The 21,992-nt window shown below is 43.6% G+C and overlaps 1 protein-coding gene across 1 annotated transcript in view; it reads right to left on the reverse strand.

Annotated features, from left to right (window-relative positions):
* Window positions 1-21,992, reverse strand: part of LOC121458897 (signal transducer and activator of transcription 4-like) — an 80,971-nt gene that overhangs the window by 54,801 nt on the left and 4,178 nt on the right. The window lies entirely within an intron of this gene.

Consider the following 21,992-nt stretch of genomic DNA (forward strand, 5'->3'; position numbering starts at 1 on the left):
CAGTAGAGTTGATTGTTTCATTAAAAATTCTTTGTTTTTCAGGATGTACGTAAAATTCATGCCTACTGTTTAAGATGGGGAAGATAGGAAAAGAAAATATGGAAATCTAAGTCATCACTGTGATGCCGGAGAAAAGCACGGATGGTATTTTGATATCTTTCCTTCCAACCTGAAGTTTCCCTCTACAATCTAGACACACCATGTGCACTCCAAGTGCATGCTCATTGTCCACTGTCTTCACTTAGCATCTTCAGAAACAGAATAGTAAATAAATGTGTGCTGTTGGCGGGTCTGGCTGAGCCAGGATCTACCAGGTCATTTCCGCCTGAAACTCTAAGGTTGCCTGACTTATACCCACAGAACGCCAGCATGTTTGCTAAATGGAAAATGAGTAACCCAGGCGGCTAGAGTGGGGAAAATGTTGGCAAGAGCACGGGGCCTCGTCGATGGTCTGAGATGCCAAAGCTGTCACTGGGGCTTCCTGTGAAGACTGCAGGGCCGGGCAGGGGCCAAGGAGGAATTCTGCCCAGGGAGCCCTGGCCTTGGTGGAAATGCCAGGAGATGGAGTGGCGCTAGACTCCCAGCTCCTTGTTTGCCTGCTTCTCTGTCAGTCTGCCTCAAGCCAAAAATAATCATCCCCCCACCCCCGCCCCCCGCTAGAACATGCTACAAAAGAACTTGTACTCTCGAGGTCTCTCTGTGTTTCTGGGGCTTTCTTTTCTGCAAATAAATTACTTGGTCTGGGAGCTTTTCCAGCTTGGCAGAGCAGGAAACAAAACTTGTGCCCAGTGCTGCTTAAATCCTGTGATGTAGTAGATGCTTGGACAAGCGAAATTAAATATGTCCAGTCTAAGGAGCTTTCTGGAAAAAAAAAATGTATGTGAACCAACAGATCATTTCAGGAAAGCAAACACACTTCCCCTTTAGGAGCATAGCAAGACAGCACCCAGAGCCTCTTATCTGGAGGATAACATGAAACTCTATTCTCATGAGAGAATATTCCTGGAATCCTCCGGGGGGGAGGGAGACATTGCAAAGCAAGAGAAGCTGAACCCTGTTCCAGGGAGAAGAGGTGTTAAGTGCTTGTCAGTGTACCCAGGTTGTCAGCCAAACAAATCCGTCTCAGAGGATGTATATAATAAATTCCAACGCTCTACACATTTCCCCACTCGGCAGGAGCAACCTAGAGGTGTGTGGAACAAAATTTATTTGTGACACTCGTTCTAAATGCTTTACAAATTAGTATCTGTGTTTTCCCAAAATCTTTGGTGTGAAAATCGTTTTAATGGCAGGGTCAAACCTGAGTGTGTTGATCTCAAGGAATGTCTACGTAGAGTCTGTTTAATTACCGAGACAGCTACGTCACCTCCTTCCCTCGTTCGTTTCTCGCCTAGCAATCGTCTTAGAGAAAGGGGCCGTCCACGCCGAGTTCTAGTTGTAGCACTACCTCTGAAATGATGACCCTAGGAGTGGCGGGCACTGTGTCAAGGTCTTCATCTGATTTATGTCCTCTAGTCGCGGTTACTTCCTGATGCTCCTGGCGGGCACAGCTCTGCGGCTACCCTAGTTTTCAGGGAAGACCAGAGAACAAGGAGCTGCTACAAGACATGCGGGTAATAGTCAGGTAGGAATCCGAGACGGGGCGGCTGACCCAGGAGTACACACACAGGCCAGCATACGCTACACTCGACAGACATTCTTCCCACAGTTTGTTTTGGTTTTAGAGAAGGTCTGTGTGCCTTCAGTTTTCCCTGGCAAAGGGAAGATATTAAGAATCGAATTCCTTTGCTTTCAAACTAACTGTCATCATCACTTTCCGATATAAAGAGAATCTCAAGGAAGGATCTACATAGTTTTAGAGCGAATATTATTATATGGAAGGTCCCCAAATTTCTGCAGGATAAAAGCACTCCAAGAATCTATAGAACACATTAAAAAAAAAAAAAAGAAAAAGATGGAGTCTCAATAGTTCAATAGTCTATGCCGGCCTTCAATTTCCTACGTGTCTGAGGATGACCTTGAACTTCTGATGCTCCAGCCTCCACCTCTGGAATGCTGGGATTACAGGTGTGCACCACCACACCCTGTCTGTTTGGTGTTGAGTATAATTCCAGGCCTTCGAGCATGCTAGGCCAGCACCCCATCAACTAAGCTAGAGATACCCTCCAGAACAATTCTCATGCTTATTGTTCACATTTGATAAAGAATGCCCACTTCCATGATCTTCAAAGACATATAGGCATCCATAAAGTTCATCAGAGATGAAACAGGGATGTTATCCGTCATTAAAGCAGCAGAAACAACTTAGAGTAGACCACCATCACCATGAAGTAGGAACAGGGACAGAACTGCCTTCTATCAAGGAAGGTCGTCTTGAATACACACACACACACACATGCACGCACGCACGCACTCACACATATGCACACACACATACACACGCACGCACACACCACACACATGCACACACGCACACACCACACACATGCATGCACACATGTGCAAAAACACACATACACATGCATGCATGCACATGCACACATGAATGCACACACACATACACACGCACACACATATACACGCATGCACACACCACACACACGCACTCACACATGTGCAAACACACATACATACGCATGCACGCACAGCACACATGCATGCACACACCACACACACGCACACACATCCATGCACGCACACACACGCACGCACGCATACACACCACACACACACACCACACACACACGCACACATACACACCACACACACGCACGCCCATCCATGCACACACACACACACGCACACACATGCACGCACGCATACACACCACACACACCACACACACTCACACATACACACCACACACACCACACACACTCACGCATACACACCACACACATGCACGCACACACACCACACACACCCATGCACACACACACACACACTTGGAGAAACAGATTCAGAAAGTGGCATTAGATATCCCGGGATAAGAACATCAAATACAAATGACCAGGAGGGGCCTCGGAGGAAGGAGGGAAGAGACAGGGGAAATACTGCTGGCCTCGCTCGCCACTTCATGCGTGTGAGTTCCACAACTGTTAAAGGCGAATGAGCCTTCCTCTGTAGAAAAGGAAATCTTTTTGGTTAGCATCAGCAAATCGGGCAGTTAATAAGCTAAAAAGAGAGCGGGCGCTTTGCCTGGGACCTCGGCTCTGTGGTCAGGCCTGACAGAAGCGACCAAGTCGAAAGGTCACAGCCAAAGCAAGCGCTGTTCACTCATGAGCCCGCCCCCTCTAAATTTCTAAAACACTGAGAACAAGCCACTCCATTTTGATAAAGATTCACAAAAAACAAAAACAAAAAAAGATTTACTCAATTAAATTTTCCATGTGTACCAAATATCTGAAAAACAAGCGTTTGTGTGACTTCTCTTTCCATCTGGCAAACCAGAAACCACTGGGCCTCTATTGGAAAATCACCAGGTATTCGCTTTATTTATTTTCCTATCTACAAAGGCACTCGCCAACGACCAGAAGCATTCACACACCAACAGGCCTTGACAGTGTGCCGTGTTTCATCCTGTGGAAAGAAGAGCTTGAGATGTCTGGTGAGCACATTCACGATCAATACCCCTGGAAGCCAAGCGAACTCCTTGCCCGTGTAGAGAGGAGAGGAAGCCAAGAGGAAATCAGATGCCCTTTGATGAATTCTTTCAGGGTAGCTGAGACGATGGCTCAGTGGGTGAAGTGCTTGCTGCTGCCGGCACAGGAACCCGAGTTCAAATCCCCAGAACCTACATCACTTTAAAAAGGTGTGTGTGTGCCTGGAATTGCGAGCTCTCGTGGTGAGTGAGATAGGAGGTGAAGGATAATCCCTGGAAGTTTGGGGGCCACCTAGCCTGTGTGTGACCTTGTCTCAAGCAAGGAAGAAGGCAAGGGCTGGCCCTTGATGGTGTCCTGTGACCTGTGACCTACACTTACGTGGCATGTCCCACACGCTCACACACATAGGCACACCAAAGACTTGAGAAATTCAGTTCTTCTTGGAAACTTCCAGAGCAGGAGAAGGGGGTGTTAAACCACGTTTTCCAACCCCTTCCTTCGGGCTTTCACTTGGCCAGCACCTCAGAACCCTTGCTGTCGTCTCTCCTACTTTGGTCACATCCCTCGGCAGCATAGGTACTATGATTCACCTGTTCCTAGACAAGAGAACCGAGGGCTCACGAAATGAACTGTTCTGAGAGGTCATATACCTTCTAAGAGGGCTGAGCGAAACTCCAGCTAGGTTTCAGAACCCCCGAATGTCCTTCTGTGACAGCGTCGGGAGAGTTTCCTATGCGCCAATCGTCTTTCTTCAGTGTTTAAGCCGGGTCGGAGTTCTCATATTCCAGGAGCGTCAGAGATGTTTTCACCGTGATGGTTCCCATATCTTCCCTTCAGCACCCACTCCCACTGCGGCTTTATGTGGTCCTGTTCTGATTCACCAGGACTGTGATCCTGCGCATTTGAAGTTCTCTCGCGTTCCTCTGATAGGGTGCCCTGGCAACTCCTTTGGGTTTCTCACAGCTGTGGTTTACTAATTAGGACCTGGGAAAGTGCTTGTGTTTGTTATCTTCGCTGAGGGAATGGTTTCTCATGGCCATCCTTGCATTAGAAATACGCCAAACGGGACAGCTGACGTAGAGATTCGTTTTATGTCTAGACCTCAAAGTTTGATGTTAATGATCACTGTTTGGTGAATAACACTCACCAAGATATAAAAGCCAAAGCAAGTCATGTTAAATGTCTAATTCCAAGTGTAGGAAACACACGTCTACCATTTGGCGGTTACATGAACCACAATCGCGCCATGTTCTAACGGCAGTGCGCTTTCCGAAATCCCAGGCGATTTCCTCCTGAGAAGGACACCGGATGCACAAGGCACTGACTACAGGTATATGGCATGGAAAAGAGAGATGCTTAGGAACCGAGACGTGAACCAGCCGTTATCCAGGTCTGGAGCTCACGCGAAGTGGTCCCCTACCAGCGTGAAGAATTTCAGGATGGTTAAATACTGTAATCTCACTGTGGTAGTGGTTGCATAACAATAGGCTTTTAATAAAGATCTTGAAATGTCAGCAACCATGTGTTAGAGGGAAGAAAGAGGCAATTTGGGGATATAATCTACCTAAGTAACACTTCAGGCTCAGACTCTGGATTTGGGAAGACAGATTTGTCTCAATGCTTTCACCTCTGTCTCTGTGACCTTTGGCAGTTCTGTGACCTTCCCAGGCCCAGATTCCATCACTTCTAAAATGGAGGAAATATCGAGTACCTGCCAGGGTTTTCTGATGATTGGGGTGATAAAAGCAGTTAGTACTCTGTTGGACTAAGCACATAGTGAGCATCCCCGTTATTTTAAGATGTTTACATGCATAATAGGAATTTGTACGATTATGCTTGTAAGTTTTTACTTAGATATTATCTAAGCACAATCTATACGTGTACAATGTTGTGGTAAACTCAGAAGCAGTAAGGAATCAATCTATAAAGATGAAGCTCTTATCGTTATGGTTATGAGTTTTATAAACATCACGTTTTGTGTGTCGCCCCTCTGCGGGTGGTACGTTTTTATGTGAAGCACAGGTACTGTCTTCAAGCCAAACCAAAAGGGGGGAAATCCACCATATCTAGCCTTCTAGTCGGTCAAAGACAGAGAATCTTGGAAAACAGTCGCTCATCCGTGCATCCCACTGTGCCCGCATCCCGCACGGTTGCTCCGCCCGCCTTCGTGCGCAGCCAGCGTACCTAGAACTCGCTCTGGTCCACGCCTTCCAAGTCTCCTGCTGCCCCACCCCTCCCGTGCCTTCACGTACGGTCTGGTTCACCCGCAAGACTTGCTCCTGCCTTGTGTATGATTACGCTCTCCGTGTACTCAAATCCAGTGCCAGCGGACATTAACCAATGCCAGAGGCCACTGACGCCATTTGCCCCACCCTTTTGTAATCAAAGATCCTCAACACCGTTCTGGGTGCTGAAAAGACGCCACATCAAATGAGCATGCGCCCTTTGTCCCGCTCTCCATGAACTTGACCTCCAGCTTAATACGCAGGTTACGACGGTCCCTTACTTTGAGGGCTGCAACGGGATTACATAGTTTAGGATTTACGCGAGACAAACTATTAAAAATGATGAAGAGGCAGGGCAGGGGTGGCGCATGCCTTTAATCCTAGCACTCGGGAGGCAGAGGCAGGAGGATCTCTGTGAGTTCGAGACCAGCCTGGTCTACAAGAGCTAGTTCCAGGACAGGCTCCAAAGCTACAGTGAAACCCTGTCTCAAAAAAAAAAAAAAAAAAGAAAGAAAGAAAGAAAAAGAAAAAAGATGAAGCAGAGAGAAAGTATTGTAATTGATGGGACAAAAAAAAAACTTCATTTAAATAACTGGTCACAAAAATTCCCACAAGGTTAGCAAAGCTTTGTGTGAGCTCCTTTTCCATGGCTGGCCCATCTAGCTGAACCAGCCTAGCTCAGCAAACTAACAAGGCTGAATTTGTCCAAGAGATTCCAGTAAGCCTTTGGGTTTCTGGAAAGGTCTCCTAAGGCAGCTGGGAGCTGCCAGGGCTGTGTTGCTGTGTGATTCCCGTGTGGAGGAGGACCATAATAGCTAAAGATAAACAGAACACTTCATATTATCGCTTCAGCCAAAGGGCTTGGGGGACGTAGAGACACAATAACTCCAGACAGCTAGCAGAATGCGGGCCCCCGTGGTGGCTGGCTCTTCCCTTTCAACATCCTCTTTTCTCATAGAGGATGAGCGGAAGAGAAGGCTAGGGTCCCGAGAGTTCAACACAGAGAAAGTGATTTGTGTAGCAAACACATCTTCAAATGCATCATGTTTCATATTCTTGCCCCTTGCGGGCTCTCACCCCCCACACCCCCAAACAGGAGTCTCCCCGGAGTGGAGAGCTGTCAGTACACAAGGTTTCTGAAGAAAGCTGTGGTCTGAGCCCAGGTGTGAGATACAGGAAATGCTGTTACAATTCAGTCAGGGCCACTATTGTTTTACAACTGAATTGCTACCGTCAAGGCAATAATTATTAATAAAAGCAAATGTCTTAGTAAAACCACGGGAATAAGACCAGATATTATCAGTATTCTTCCCCTAAATGTGAGTTTTGCTGATAATTTGTTACATTCACATCAGTTATACCTAAGGTTCTCTTCAGATTTAAAATGCTATTTTTGTAAGTTTCCCGAACACACTATAATAAATGGATAAAGTGATATATAATAAGCAGATAATGTATCAAATTAACATCAGTGAAAGCACAAGAAATAATCAAGACAGAAGCATTTCAGCCAAGTTTCTCTTGCTGTTCTCACCTCCTCTATAAGGCTTCACAGGAAATCACAACTCCGAGCTACACGGCCTGTGTTTGCCACTCCCTACGCACAGGCACAGTCAGCCTTAGTGAGAACACCATCCTAACACCGCCTTGCACGGGACATTGTTTTTGCCTGCCTGTCACCGGGGCTCGCCTACCAAAGGAGTTCACTTGTTCCAGACCTAGGGCTGCAGGGATCCCGACGGCTCTTGGCTACAGAAGTTAGGGGCTTCCTGCAGAGTAGGGAGACAGAAGCTGGAGTGTGCCTCTAATTCGGTGTGGCAGCCACACAGGACTGAGTGGGGGGCAGTAAGGCTGTTCCCACTATTGTGACCCAGATGTACGTTCTTCACGGGTTGCCACTCTGCTATTGTTGTGATTTTAGAATTGATATGCTGTTCCATTGTTTGTGATTTTCAAAAAATGAACATTTTCTTTACACATTCACTCACATGTATTTTTGTCGAGCCAGAAAAAAAAAACACATATGATTTCCACCAACACATTGGAACACCCGTCACACGCTAGAGACTGTAGTAAGCATTGAGATCCTACAGCTGATATAATTTGATGTCCAGGCCAATCCATTAGAAATCAGTTTCCCCAGAGCCCACTTGGAATGTGATTTTGGCCATTGGCTCTCTGAAACTCACAGTAATAGACAACAGATCTATTACTGCCGACTTAGAGGCTCAAGTGCACAGACACTCGGAGACTCATGCTCATGAGACTGGGGGTGAGTGTGATGGGGACCGATTTGATCTGGCCTCTGACACAGCGGTTGGGTTTAATCCGCGTGTGTCTTTTAGGATTTCCTCTTCCATGGCTTTAGGCAACGTGGCAGAAAGCATTTGGTTTGCCTTTCGAGGGTCTTGCTGTGTGGCACAGGCTGATCTTGAACTCGGGATCCTCCTGACTCAGCCCTCTGAATGCTGGGTTGTCTGTGCCATTATGATTAGCTAGAATGATTTTTTTTTTTTGTTTTGAAATATGGTGTGAGTGGCCGAGAGAAGGGTATTTCTTATAGCCCAGGCTGGTCTGAAATTCGCAGTGTGCCTGAAGGTGACTTTGATCTCCTGACCTGAGATTGCAGGCTAAAGAGCAAACCCCAAAACAACAGAACCACATCTCCATCCATTCATCCAAATGACAGATATTTTTAGAGGCCGGTATGAACCCCAGACTTCTCTCCAAACTAAGAACAGGGGGCACCTGTTTTCTTTCTTTAAAAGGTGTGTTGATTGTCTATGTTTGGCCTGCGCGTGTCTGGGTGCCGCATACATGCAGTTCTCAGGGAGACCAGAAGAGGGGGCCGGGTCCCCGTAACTGCAGTCAGATGGTTGTGAGCTGCCCTGTGGCTGCTGCAAACCCAGCCAGGGGGTGGAGAGCGGTTGGTGCTTTGAACTGCAGAGCCATCTCTCCAGCCTTTTTTACTGATGTTTTCACCTTTGTGCTAATAGAAAGTTTTCAAATAATAGAAAAAGGAGGAGAAAGCATGTTTTAAAGTATTCACACAACACCCCAACATCTCTTTAGTTGAGAGGCAGGCAAGCCTAAAATAGTTGAGTACGCCTGCGCCCTCTTTGGCAAACACTCCTGTGATGACGCACTCAGCAGCCTAATTCTGTCACCTGTACCTACTCTACAGCCACGATCCTCTCCAAACGGGGTCCCTGGCAACCTCAGAATCTCCTGCACACCCCGCCGACATCAGGTTACGCGTCCTCTCTGGGCAATGGTAGACAGTCTCTACTCAAGCGCATTCCCGACGCACCAGAGTACGAAGAATGAGAGGGCTCGATGGAGCCTGGATGGGTTTTGGGTGTGTGTACAGTAAGGTGAAATTGTGTTTTTAGGGTAAATCCCATATGTATGACCTAGTACCGATGCATAATTGGGCACACGTATGATTAAATCAAGCACGCTATGGGAAGGGACATGTCCAATAGAAAAACAGTTTGCTGGTCATATGTCAGTCCCAATACTCATGCTATACCCCTTAGGAATCAAACTTCTCCCCTCTAGAGCTCCATAAAAGACGCGCAGAATTGGAGTCCTTAAACACTCTCATCCTGAGGACTGCTTGTCCTTTCTAGCAGCGTGTCCTTCCATCTGTATTACTTCTGTGCTCTGAAGAGTTATCTCCTCTTTTCTAAAAGTCTGTGTGAGCCCTTGTTTTTAAGTCTTTGGATAAGAAGCTAAGGAGCCTAGAAACACCCAACCTTGAGTCTAGCCACAGGTAATGTAACTCACACAGTAGCAAAAAGAGCAGCCCATTCTCGCGGCTCCCATGCCGCCGGCAGGGCCATTTCTCCTCTGCACAGATGAAGGCCTCTAGGGGAATGAGCTCCCGATCTCTGATTTCATTCCTCGCTTCAATAGAGTCTAGAGTGGCTGGCGTTCTGCCCGAGGCTGTCCCTTCTAAGTAGTGCCCTTGCAGCTGGCAGCCATGCCTCGCCCTTATGCCAGACAGATGCATTGACAGCCCCTGCCCGTACACCCAGGGAAAGACTGGGACTCGCTAGAAGGATGAATACAGAGAGCCCAGATGACTGCTGGTCTCACAGCCAGGCCAGAGAAGCGGGCACACACCAGGATGCAGCTTTGGGGGCAGGGTATGGACTGGTTTTCCTGACTTTCCGCCCCTCTGCCTGGTCATTGATGCAGGATAAAAACTGTCAGTCATGCTCTGGTCCTAGGAATACAGATTCTCTGGTCTTCATGCTGTCTTACCGGATTTCAGGCCCTTTCTACGTGTCTCATTTGGTTGTTACTCATCTGTGCGCAACTGGACAGAACGCCACTCCCGCTGCTGGCTCCCTGCTTGCAGTGCGAGTTCCCAGGTGAGGCTGGTTCTTGGTCCAGGCTCTTTTATGACCTCGAAACTCAGAAACTGACTTCCAGCCATTTACAGAGAAGGAAGGAGTCCTTGATAAATTATGTGGTTTTGGATATATGCTACACAGAGATCACATTCAACACATATCAGTTCAAATTGCGCTCTGATGATATCGTTGTTTTTTTTTTTTTTTTTTTGATGCATTGGGAATTGAACGCAGGGCTTTGTGCACACTGGATAAACACTCCAGCAGTAAGCCATCTTCATAGCCTTGATGTTCTGATTTTAAATGCTATGTCCTTTGTTGAATAATCCTACGTGGCTACCTAAAAGTTCAGACAAGATCATCTCAGTTGGACGATACTGCTACGGCATTCATTTGGAACCGCAGGACAAAGCTGAGAACGCCTATGAGCTATCGGAAATACTACAATCCGTACGAAAAATCGATTCTCGTGACATGGGATATTTTGAGAAAGGCCATGAATTCATTATACTGTGCTTTCATTGGAGACCATGTGTACTCTGGCCTGTGCGTGGATCTGAGCTCTAACCCTAGAACTGAAGGAAAAATAACAATAAAATGTGTGAGCCAGGCATAGTGGCTCACCCCTGTAATCCCAGCACTGAGGAGGCTGAGCCTGGAGGACTGTTGAGAATTTGACGCCAGGCTGGTTTACAGAGCGCCAGGGAGAACAGGAACAAAATACGTTAGATCTACTGTGTGTGATTAAACTGGGAAGGGATCATTTTTTCAGTGCAACAATGGAAAATAACTCCACGTCCCTTTGTTCACTGCATCCATCGAGGCTGACAAGAGCTGGATGGGCTGGTGTTCTCATAGACCTCTGACCTCTGAGCACCTTGTCTGTGGGAGTCTTCCATTTTCTACATGGGGTCCCCCTCGGCTGCTCTTCCTGCTGCACAGCCGCTCTGCCCACTGAGTTATAGCACAACCCTTGATGAAAGAAAGCCAGCAAGTGTCATTTCAGGACCCCCAAAATTCTCTAAGGCCATCCTGACTTCAGATTCCGCCTTCTACAGAGTGGCGTTGCCTCGCATTAAGCGCTTTTGTGAGTGTGATTTATTCAATGGCCCTGTTCTAGGCTAGCCTCTCGCTCTAAAACGATACTTCAGCTGCCTTCTTTAGACTAGTACTATTATCAGCTGATTCTTACCTATCTAAAGTGGTAGCTGCAGTAATCGAGGGTCAGGATGTTTTCAAATACTAAGGGTTGCAAGAAAGCAGAAGAGGGAGAAAGCGATGCAGATTTCAATAGCACACAGAGCAGGCAACATGGAACACAGTGCATGGTGGAGTGGGGGAAACTATGTCCCAGGAAAGGATATGGCACAGAAGAGCAGGAGCTCTGGTGTGGGAGGTCCTTCTATGTGCTGCTTTTATTGGTTAATGAATAAAGAAGCTGCCTTGGCCTGTTGATAGGGCAGAACTTAAGTAGGCGGCGGGGGGGGGGGGGAACTAAACTGAATGCTGGGAGAAAGAAGGGCAGAATCAGGATGGGCAGAACTTAGGTAGGCGGGGAAGACTAGACTGAATGCTGAGAGAAAGAAGGGCAGAATCAGGATGGGCAGAACTTAGAACTTAGGTAGACGGGGAAGACTAGACTGAATGCTGGGAGAAAGAAGGGCAGAATCAGGATGGGCAGAACTTAGAACTTAGGTAGACGGGGAAGACTAGACTGAATGCTGGGAGAAAGAAGGGCAGAATCAAGAGAAGCCCTGCAGTCAGATATGCTGAAACGTTGACGGTTAAGCCACTGCCACATGGCGATACACAGAATATTAGAAATGGGTTAAATTAATATAAGAGTTAGCCAATAAGAAGCTAGAGCTCATGGGCTAAGCAGTGATTTAATTAATATGGTTTCTGTGTGATTATTTCAGGACTCTGAGCAGCTGGGGACCAACAAGCAGCCTCCGACTACGTTCATTCCCACCACAGAGTGCATTTTAGGAAGACAAATTATGCGACTCGTGTATCTTCCATTGCTTGTTGCCATCGTGATCTTCTTGCTCAGGGCACATAGCTTTGTTCCTGAATCACTGTCCCTCGCCTACCCTCATTTCTAAACCCACCTCTACCTGCACGATCGGAAGTACAAGCAGAGCTACAAATCTACGTTTTAACAAGCTCCTCGAGTGATTTTTATCACCAAGTATTAACTGAAGGAGCCCAATCAACCTACACAGTTCAAGAGGAAGACAGATGAGACAGAATGCCCCCACAAAGAACCAACTACACCAAACTATTGCCTCTGTTGAAATAAACCAGATATGCCATTTTTCATTTTTCAAGCCGGCAAAGATGAAAACTCTCTGTCCCACTCCATGCGGGTGATGAAATAAGCTTTCACACACCATGGTGGGGATGTAAACTGGCACATTACCACAGGACAACCCACAATTCCTATCAGAAGGCTCAACATTTTTCATGCCTTTGACACAGCAATCCCACTTCCAGGAACATATCCGAAGGCTGTGGTGTTTAAGAATAATAGGGATAGAAGGAGAAGTCCAACTCAAAAGCACAGAAAATATATTCAACAAAATCATAGAAGAAAACTTTCCCAACCTAAAGAAAGCTATGCCTATGAAGATACAAGAAGCTTACAGAACACCAAAGAGACTGAATCAAAAAAAAAAAATCCCTCACCACATAATAATCAAAACACTAAAAATACAGAATAAAGAAAAAATATTAAGAGCAGCAAAGGAAAAAGGTCAAATAATATATAAAGGCAGGCCTACCAGAAATACACATGACTTCTCAATGGAAACAACGAAAGCCAGAAGGTCCTGGTCAAGCATTATGAGACATTAAAAGACCACGGATGCCAGCCCAGACTACTATACCACCAAAACTTTCAATCACCATAGAAGGACAAAACAAGATATTCCACGACGGAACCAGATTTAACCAATACTTAACCACAAACCCAGCCCTACACAAAGTACTAGAAGGGAAACTTCAACCCAAGGAAGTTAGTAGCAACATCCACAAAAACACAGACAATAGATGATTTCACAGCAACAAATCCCAAAGAAGGGAAAAATACACACACAATAACCTCACCAACAATGAAAACTAAAATAACAAGAACTAGCAATCACTGGTCATTAATATCCCTTAATATAAATGGGCTCAACTCACCTATAAAAAGACACAGGTGAACAGATTGGATACAAAACAGAACCCATCCTTCTGCTACATACAAGAAACACACCTCAACCTCAAAGACAGACATCACCTCAGAGTAAAGGGTTGTAGAAAAAAAAATTTCCAATCAAATGGTCCTAAGAAACAAGTTGGTGTGGCTATCCTAATATCTAACAAAATAGACTTCAAACCAAATCAAAAGAGACCTTTCATATTAGTAACAGGAAAAATCCATCAAGAAGGAATCTCAATATTTAACATCAATACCCCAAATACAAGGGCACCCTCATTTGTAAAAGAAACACTACTATAGCTTAAATCACACATTAAAACCCACACACTAATAGTGGGAGACTTCGACACCCCACTCTCACCACTGGACAAGTGTATCAGACAGAAAATTAACAGAGAAATAAGAGAACAGATGTCATGAATCAAATGATCTTAACAGACATCTATAGAATATTCCATCCAAACATAAAAGAATAGGCTTTCTTCTCAGCACCTCATGGAACTATCTCAAAAATTGACCACATTCTAGGTAACAAAGCAAACCTCAACAGATACAAAAATTTGAATAACCCCATGTATCTTATTGGATCACCATGGCTTAAAATTAAAATTCAACAGCAAAACTAATTTCAGAGAACCCATAAATACATGAAAATTAAACAGTGCTCACCTGAATCATCAATGGGTCAAAGAAGAAATAAAGGGAGAAATCAAAGATTTCCTAAAATTAAAGGAAAATGACCACACAGCATACCCAAATTTATGAGACACAATGAAAGCAGAGTTAAGAGGAAAATTCATAGCACTAAATGCCTACACAAAGAAGATGGAAAAATCCCATACTAGTGAGTTAACAGAACACCTGAAATCTCTAGAACAAAAAGAAGCACACTCACCCAGGAGGTCTAGATGGTAGAAAATAATCAAATTGAGAGCTGAAATCAACAAAATAGAAACAAAGAAAACAAACAAAGAATCAATGAGACAAAGAGTTGGTCCTTTGAGAAAATCAACAAAATAGACAAACCTTTATTGAAACTAACCAAAAGGCAGAGAAAGAATATTCAAATTAACAAAATCATAAATAAAAAGGGGGGCATAACAACAGACTTGGAGGAAATCTAGACAATTATTAGGTCATATTTCAAAAACTTGTACTCCAGAAAATTGGAAAACTTAAAGGAAATGGACAATTTTCTGGATAAATATCACTTACTAAAATTAAATCAAGACCAGATTAGCAAATTAATAGACCTATAACTGCTAAAGAAATAGAAACAGTCATCAAAAATCTCCCAACCAAAAAAAGTCCAGGGCCAGATGGTTTCAGCACAGAATTCTACAAGATTTTCAAAGAAGAACTAATACCAATACTCCTCAAATTGTTCCACACAATGCAAATAGAAGAAACATTGCCAAACTCTTTTTATGAGGCTATAATTACCCTAATACCCAAACACACAAAAGGCATTACTAAGAAAGAAAATTACAGACCAATCTCCCTTATGAACATTCATGTCAAAACACTCAATAAAAATACTGGCAAACTGAATCCAAGAACACATCAGAAAAACCATCCACCATGATCAAGTCGGCTTTATCCCAGAGATGCAGGAATGGTTCAACATATGAAAATCTGTCCATGTAACCACCATATAAACAAACTGAAAAATAAAACCACATGATCATCTCATTAGATGCTGAAAAAGCCTTCTACAAAATACAACATCCCTTTATGATAGAGGTCTTGGAGAGAGCGGGGATACAAGAAATACCTAAACACTATAAAGGCAATATACAGCAAGCCAACAGCCAACATCAAACTAAATGGAGAGAAACTCCTAGCGATCCCACTGAAGTCAGGAACAAGGCAAGGTTGTCCACTTTCTTCATATCAATACAATTCTTGAGATTCTAGTTAGAGCAATAAGACAACAAAAGGAGATCAAGGGGATGCAAATAGGAAAAGAAAAAGTCAGACTCTCATTGTTTGCTGATAATATGATAGTTTGCCTAAGGGACCCCACAAATTCTACCAAGGAACCTCTACAACTCATAAAAAAACCTTCAGTAATGTAGCAGAATACAACATTAAAATGAAAAAATCAGTAGCCCTCCTTTACAGAGATAATGAATGGACTGAGGAGGAAATCAGAGAAACATCACCCTTCACAGTAGCCACAGATAACACAATATATCTTGGAGTAACTCTAGCCAAACAAATGGAAGACCTGTATGACAAGAACTTTAAATCTTTGAAGAAAGAAATTGAAGACACCAGAAAATGGAAAGCTCTCCCATGCTCTTGGGTAGGTAGAATTAACATAGTAAAAATGGCAATCTTACCAAAAGCAAATCTACAGATTCAATGCAATGCCCATCAAAATCCCAGTAAAATTCTTTAAGACGCAAAAGAACAATGCTCAACTTCATATGGAAAAACAAAAAACCCAGGATAGCCAAAACAATCCTGTACAATAAAGGAATTTCTGGAGCCATCACAATCCCTGACTTCAAACTCTACTATAGAGCTACAGTACTGAAAACAGCCTGGTATTGGCATAAAAACGGACAGGAGGACCAATGGAACCCAATTGAAGACCTGGATATAAATCCACATACCTAAGAACACCTGATTTTTGAGATAAGCAAAAACTATAAAATAAAAAAGAAAGCATATTCAACAAATGTTGCTAGCATAACTGGATTTCAACATGTAGAAGAATGGAAATAGATCCTTATCTGTTGCCATGCACAAAACTCAAGTCCAAATGGATCAAAGACCTCAACATAAAGCCAATCACACTGAATCTCATAGAAGAGAAAGTGGGAAGTACAATTGAATGCATTGGCAGAAGAAACCACTTCCTCAATATAACCCCAGTTGCACAGACACTGAGAAAAAACAATTAACAAATGGGACCTCCTGAAACCGAGAAGCTTCTGTAAAGCAAAGGATACCGTCAACAAGATAAAACGGCAGCCTACAGAATGGGAAAAGATCTTCACCAACCCTACATTGGATGGAGGGCTGATCTCCAAAATATACAAAGAACTTAAGAAACTGGTCATCAGAAGAACAAATAATCCAATAAAAAATGGGGTACAGACCTAAATAAAGAACTCTCAACAGAGGAATCTAAAATGAAAGACACTTAAGAAATGTCCATTATCCTTAGCCATCAGAGAAATGCAAATCTAAACAACTGTGATATTCCATTTCACTCCTGTCAGAATGGCCAAGATCAAAAACATTGATGACAACTTATGCTGGAGAGGATGTGGGTTAAAGGAACCACTCCTGCATTGCTGCTCGGAATGCAAACTGGTACAGATGCTTTGAATTTCAGTATAGTGATTTTTCAGAAAATAAGGAAACAACCTTCCTCAAGACCCAGCAATACCACTTTTGGGTATATACCCAAAGGATGCTTAATGGTACCACAAGAACATGTACTAAACTATGTTCATAGCAGCATTCTCAGCTTTCTTCCTGAACGGATTCCCCAGTTCTCATTGTTCTTCTAGCCCACTTTGGTTAGAAGCTTAGCCTTCTCTCTTCCCATTTGTTCTCAACACTACTTTTCAAAACCAGTTCCTCTGCCCTCAGAAACGGATGCCTTCGGTGATGTGGGAGTGTCATATATCAATCTGTTGATTTCATTGGTTAAGTAATAAACAAACTTCTTGGGCTCATAGCTTAGAACATAGGTGGGTGGAGTAAACAGAACAGAATGCTGGGAGGAAGAGGAAGTGAGGTAAGACGCCTCAGAGAGAGACGCCATGCTCCGCTCTCCCGGGCAGATGCGATGAAGCTCCAACCCAGGATGGAGTAGGCTAGAATCTTCCCGTTAAGACCGGTGCTACAGTTTATTAGAAATGGGTTGATTGGGATATCAGAATTAGCCAGTAAGGGCTAGAGCTAATGGGCCAAGCAGTGATTAAAAGAATACAGTGTCCGTGTAATTATTTCGGGGCATAAGCTAGCCAGGCGGCCGGGGTGCTGGGAACGCAGCCCCGCCTCTCTTATTACTACACTTCGGGAAGTCAAGTGAACATTGATCTTGTGGTGTCTGGACTACATTTGCAGTGATGTGACACATGACCTGCTGGTCCATGGAGAGCCACTGGATAAGGCAGTGTTCGTATTTTCAGCATCAATTAGATGCAACACAGGGCCCTTGACTTACTCGTTTGGGTGGACATTAAGCACTGGAAATGCAAAGATCAGTGCACACTGGGAACGTGTTCTTGGAGAAGAGACTGACGTTAAATATATAGACAATGGAATCCCAGGTTCTTCATGTTAGTTTCCAACAGCACAGACCATATCAAACATCTTGTGGCCTCACCTCCCTTCCCCAAACTAATTTTTAAGATGCATTGCTATCTGTGCAATAACCCAAATTAAGCGACTATATCGTCTCATTTTTAATTCTCTCGCGTTTTGTATCTTTTCACTCATTATATGTCGATTCTTTACCAAATTATCTTACACTCCCAGCACCTAGCCTTCATTCTATTGTCCCTGCCAAAATCACGATCCTATTTCTTTCTTGCTGACTTCTAATAAGGACCAAATAGGTCCTTCCCAACTAGCCTGTGTGTGGTGTGTGTGGAGTGTGTGTGTACGTGTGTGTGTGGTGTGTATGTGTGGTGTGTGTGTGGTGTGTGTATACGTGTGTGTGGTGTGTGTGTGGTGTGTGTATGGTGTGTATGGTGTGTGTGTGTGTGGTGTGTGTGGTGTATGTGTGGTGTGTGTGTGTGGAGTGTGTGTGGTGTGTGCGTGTTGTAGAGAGGGAAGGAAGAGGAGTGAATGAGAAAGCAGAGGGTAGGATCTGGTGAGTTCAGAGGGGCTCTGTGTGTGAAGCAGTATTTCTCTGTTTGTTTTATTTTTTCTTCCCGGCTTTGCCATGAGTCTCTTCCGCACTTGGTCACATGACCGGAACTAGGAGCACGTTTTCACTCAGGCACACCCAGGAGCCCTACAGCACAGAGGACATGGGGAAACAGTGCAGGCCAGGTGTGCTAAAGGTCACACTTTCTGGTGTCACCTCACCCACCGAGTTTCAGTCTCCCGCCCTGCTCTGTGGAAAGCACAGCGGAGGAGGTGGGATTACTAACCACAAAACTAACACCGAGACTCTAAGTAGAACTTTCTGATTGACAGGAGAAAAAAAGACGCTATCCTCAGAGATGCCCATCCCGCTGCCCCCCTCTCACTCAGACCTGAAGACAACCCGTAAAATTTCATCTGAATTTAAAAACCAAAACACAGGAAGTGTGAACTCTAAACTGCAAGATCATGACAGCTCCTAATTGAATTCCTAGTACTTAGAGTGGCCAGGTATATGCCCGGTACTCATTCAATAACTGATAGCCAAATAAACTTCTGAGGAATATTTTAATCCTGAAAGAACTTAGGTAGAATTTGAAGTGGATGGACTTTGTATTTTAGCTTTGTAAAAAACCCTGTCTTAGCGTTTTCCCTTCTGACAGTTCTATGCTTAGCATCCTGTCTCATTTCTTTGTGGGCTATCTGGGTTTGTATTTTATTTTATCTTGTGTTTGTTGTGAACTTTTTGTTTACTCACACCCGAGAACTCTTCTTATTCAGAACGTATGGAAATCCTCTTGACCATTGCTACTTCAAGTAGCTTTATAGCTAATTCTAAAATACTATTCGATAAATCTCTAGATTCTGGTAGGTGTCTTTATGTTTTATTTTACAGTGTTTGCATATAGTAGGGTCATTTTAAAGTACATCTAGGCAGAAACGGTCAAGGGTGGAATTATTAATTATTTACATACGACAAAAGCATTACAAATCGAAGTATACAAAAGTACTGCCTACAATGTGAATTTATGCATTTATGAAAAAGAAAAAATTAAAAAGGAAACATATGACTGAAGGTAGAAAAATTACACAAGAGCAATCTTGCTATATATCACCAAGAGTCTGCACAATTAAAGACATATAAACTCCATAGTTCAGAAATTCTACCACTAGGTATGTAGTGTAGAGAATGTCTTACCATGTACCAAGGGGTACATGAAAGATGTTCAGGGCAATGATATTTGAAGTAGAAAAGGAAGGTGGTAAATACACCAGGTGTCTACCGACTATAAAATGAAATTTTTTGATACAGTCTTATATAGGAATACAGTGTAGCAATACAAATGAAGCAGATATTGCAACCAAGGTTGGTGATGATGAATCTTGGGAACTGTGAAACATCGTTGAAGTGTAAATACAATGTGATCTCACCTATGTGAGGTTCAATGGGCCACAAGCCTACTCTCTATGCTTTAGGAATGCCAACATACAAGGAAAAACTGTAACCAAATGGAAGAGACTGCTAAATACTCGTCATTCTCTGGGTGGGGAGAGAGCAGATTGGAGTTAAGGGGGAGATATAGGAGCTTTCAAGAAATAGAATATCAGCAAAGCTCTAGAGAGCCATCCATGGTGTTTTGTATTCCAAAGAGTGGACAGATGCCAAACTGCATGGTATCATTTGACCATTCAGACTGAACCAATAAGCTTTGTACATTCAGATTCGTGCCTTTTTCTAGATGGTCCAGCAACAACTGTGATCAGAGCAGAAAGCAGTTCGCATGAAAGGCCGATTTATTATGTAAATTTGCAAGAAAGCATGCTATTCTCTTTGATTCTTTGCTATAAGTTGTGTTGGTGTGCCGTGGGCGTGCATCTGTAAGGTTATTCTATTATCCATCCTGCATCTTTTGGAGGGAACTGGGCTCACACTAACTTAGTCATAAAACAGCATCTTGATCATCCCAACTATAAGAAACATTTGATTGGTCTTGCCTAGCCTCAGTGTCTGTAAAGTGAAGTCTACAGAAAGCAACCTAAGGTTTTTATACCCAGCCACAGTGTCCATTAAAGTACCAGAGCTGGGCTGAAGAAAGCGAAGATGCTTATTGTCAAGTGTGCCAACCTCATTCTCAGTCCCAAAACCTACGTGGTAGAAGGAAATAATCAACTTTTGAAGGCTGTCCTCTGATCTCCATATACATGACACGACACACGTAATTCACAAAAATACACATACATCATATACAATGGATAAATAATAACTACTTTGAAAGACACTCAGGTATAAAAGTTCTCAAATATTATATTACCATTTAGACCCTACGTGAAAACTGCCACTTGATAAAATTTAAGAAATTGAGAATAAATTGAAATTTTTAAATCTTATGAATGATGAATCAATGGTAAAAAGTTCTCATGTACACCGAATCCAATTAAATATAGAGCTAAAGGAATACAGTTTGACAGCAGAATGGGAAATTAAAACTAATAAACCCGGGAGGTAATAGGTGGACAACAATTTCTTCACATTTAACATCTTTAAGTCAACAGATAACTGTTCAAAAGTCAAAATATAGTTTGACACAGTACATATACTGTACCCATTTAATGCTTTCCATAGTTTTGTTAACTTGAGTGCTCATTTTTGGGGAAAAAGTCTTTCTGGAAGCAAGAAAGCACTTATTTGATAAACACCAATAAAAATAAAAATTTATTTTCAGAAGCACCCATAATAGCATTCTACTTTTACTCCAAGCAATCCTACATTGGCGTTCGTTTGTCAAATTATCTCTTGAGCCCCTCTTGTGTGCCCAGGCACCATGTTGGCACTGAGGTTAAAAGACTAAAGGGAACAAAGTCTTTCCCTTGTTGGAGAGTACGGGCTTCAGACAAGAAATAAACAGATGGAGAAATTACAGGCTGGGGGTAGTGGCACATGCATCTCGTTCCAGCACTCGGGAGGCAGAGGCAGGTGGATCTCTGAGTTTGAGGCCAGCCTGGCCTACAGAGTGAGTTCCAGGACAGCCAGGGCTACACAGAGAAAGCTTGTTTCAAAATACAAAAAAAAAAAAAGGTGCATTTATAAAAGGATGAAGGGAAAGGGACATGAAGGGAAGGAAAGGACATGGGGAGTTTGTGGTACCTGTGTGTGTCTGTGTGTGTGTGAGGGAGGGAGAGAGAGAGAGAGAGAGAGAGAGAGAGAGAGAGGAGGAGGAGGAGGAGGAGGAGGAGGAGATGAGGGAGAGAGAAGAGGAGAGGAGGGGGAGAGAGGGTAGGAGGAAGGGAAAGAGAGAGAGAGAGAGAGAGAGAGAAAGAGAAAGAGAGAGAGAGAAGAGGGGATAACTTCTATCTGTGTATTCACATGATGTACGGAGACAGGAATGAGAGCTGGGCAGGTGGTAGTTAGAATTTACTCTATTGAGCTATCTGCAAATGCCCGTGTACAGATAAGTGTTGAATTGATGCTCATCAAATATTAGCATGCTTATTTCCAAGAAAGAGGCTTTGGATCGTTTCTAGCTTTCTTCGTAGTTTTCTCTATTGTTTCCATTTTTATTATGAATGTGCACCATCCTATCTGAGGGAGAAAGAAAGGAAGTTGAATAAAAAAAAAAAACCCAGAAAGTCCAAGAATAGCAACATTAGAAATCATGGTTTTGGGTAATGACTCAAGCGAAATAAAAACTTAGACCCTTGCAAAAGCCCACATATGATCCCAAAAGCGACTTCATTTAGCATCAATGAGTGTACTGAAATGTTA

The sequence above is a fragment of the Microtus oregoni genome, unplaced genomic scaffold (genome assembly GCF_018167655.1).
Source record: "Microtus oregoni isolate MIOR12 unplaced genomic scaffold, Mior012 000018F_ref0000195, whole genome shotgun sequence".
Taxonomy (NCBI): Eukaryota; Metazoa; Chordata; class Mammalia; order Rodentia; family Cricetidae; genus Microtus; species Microtus oregoni.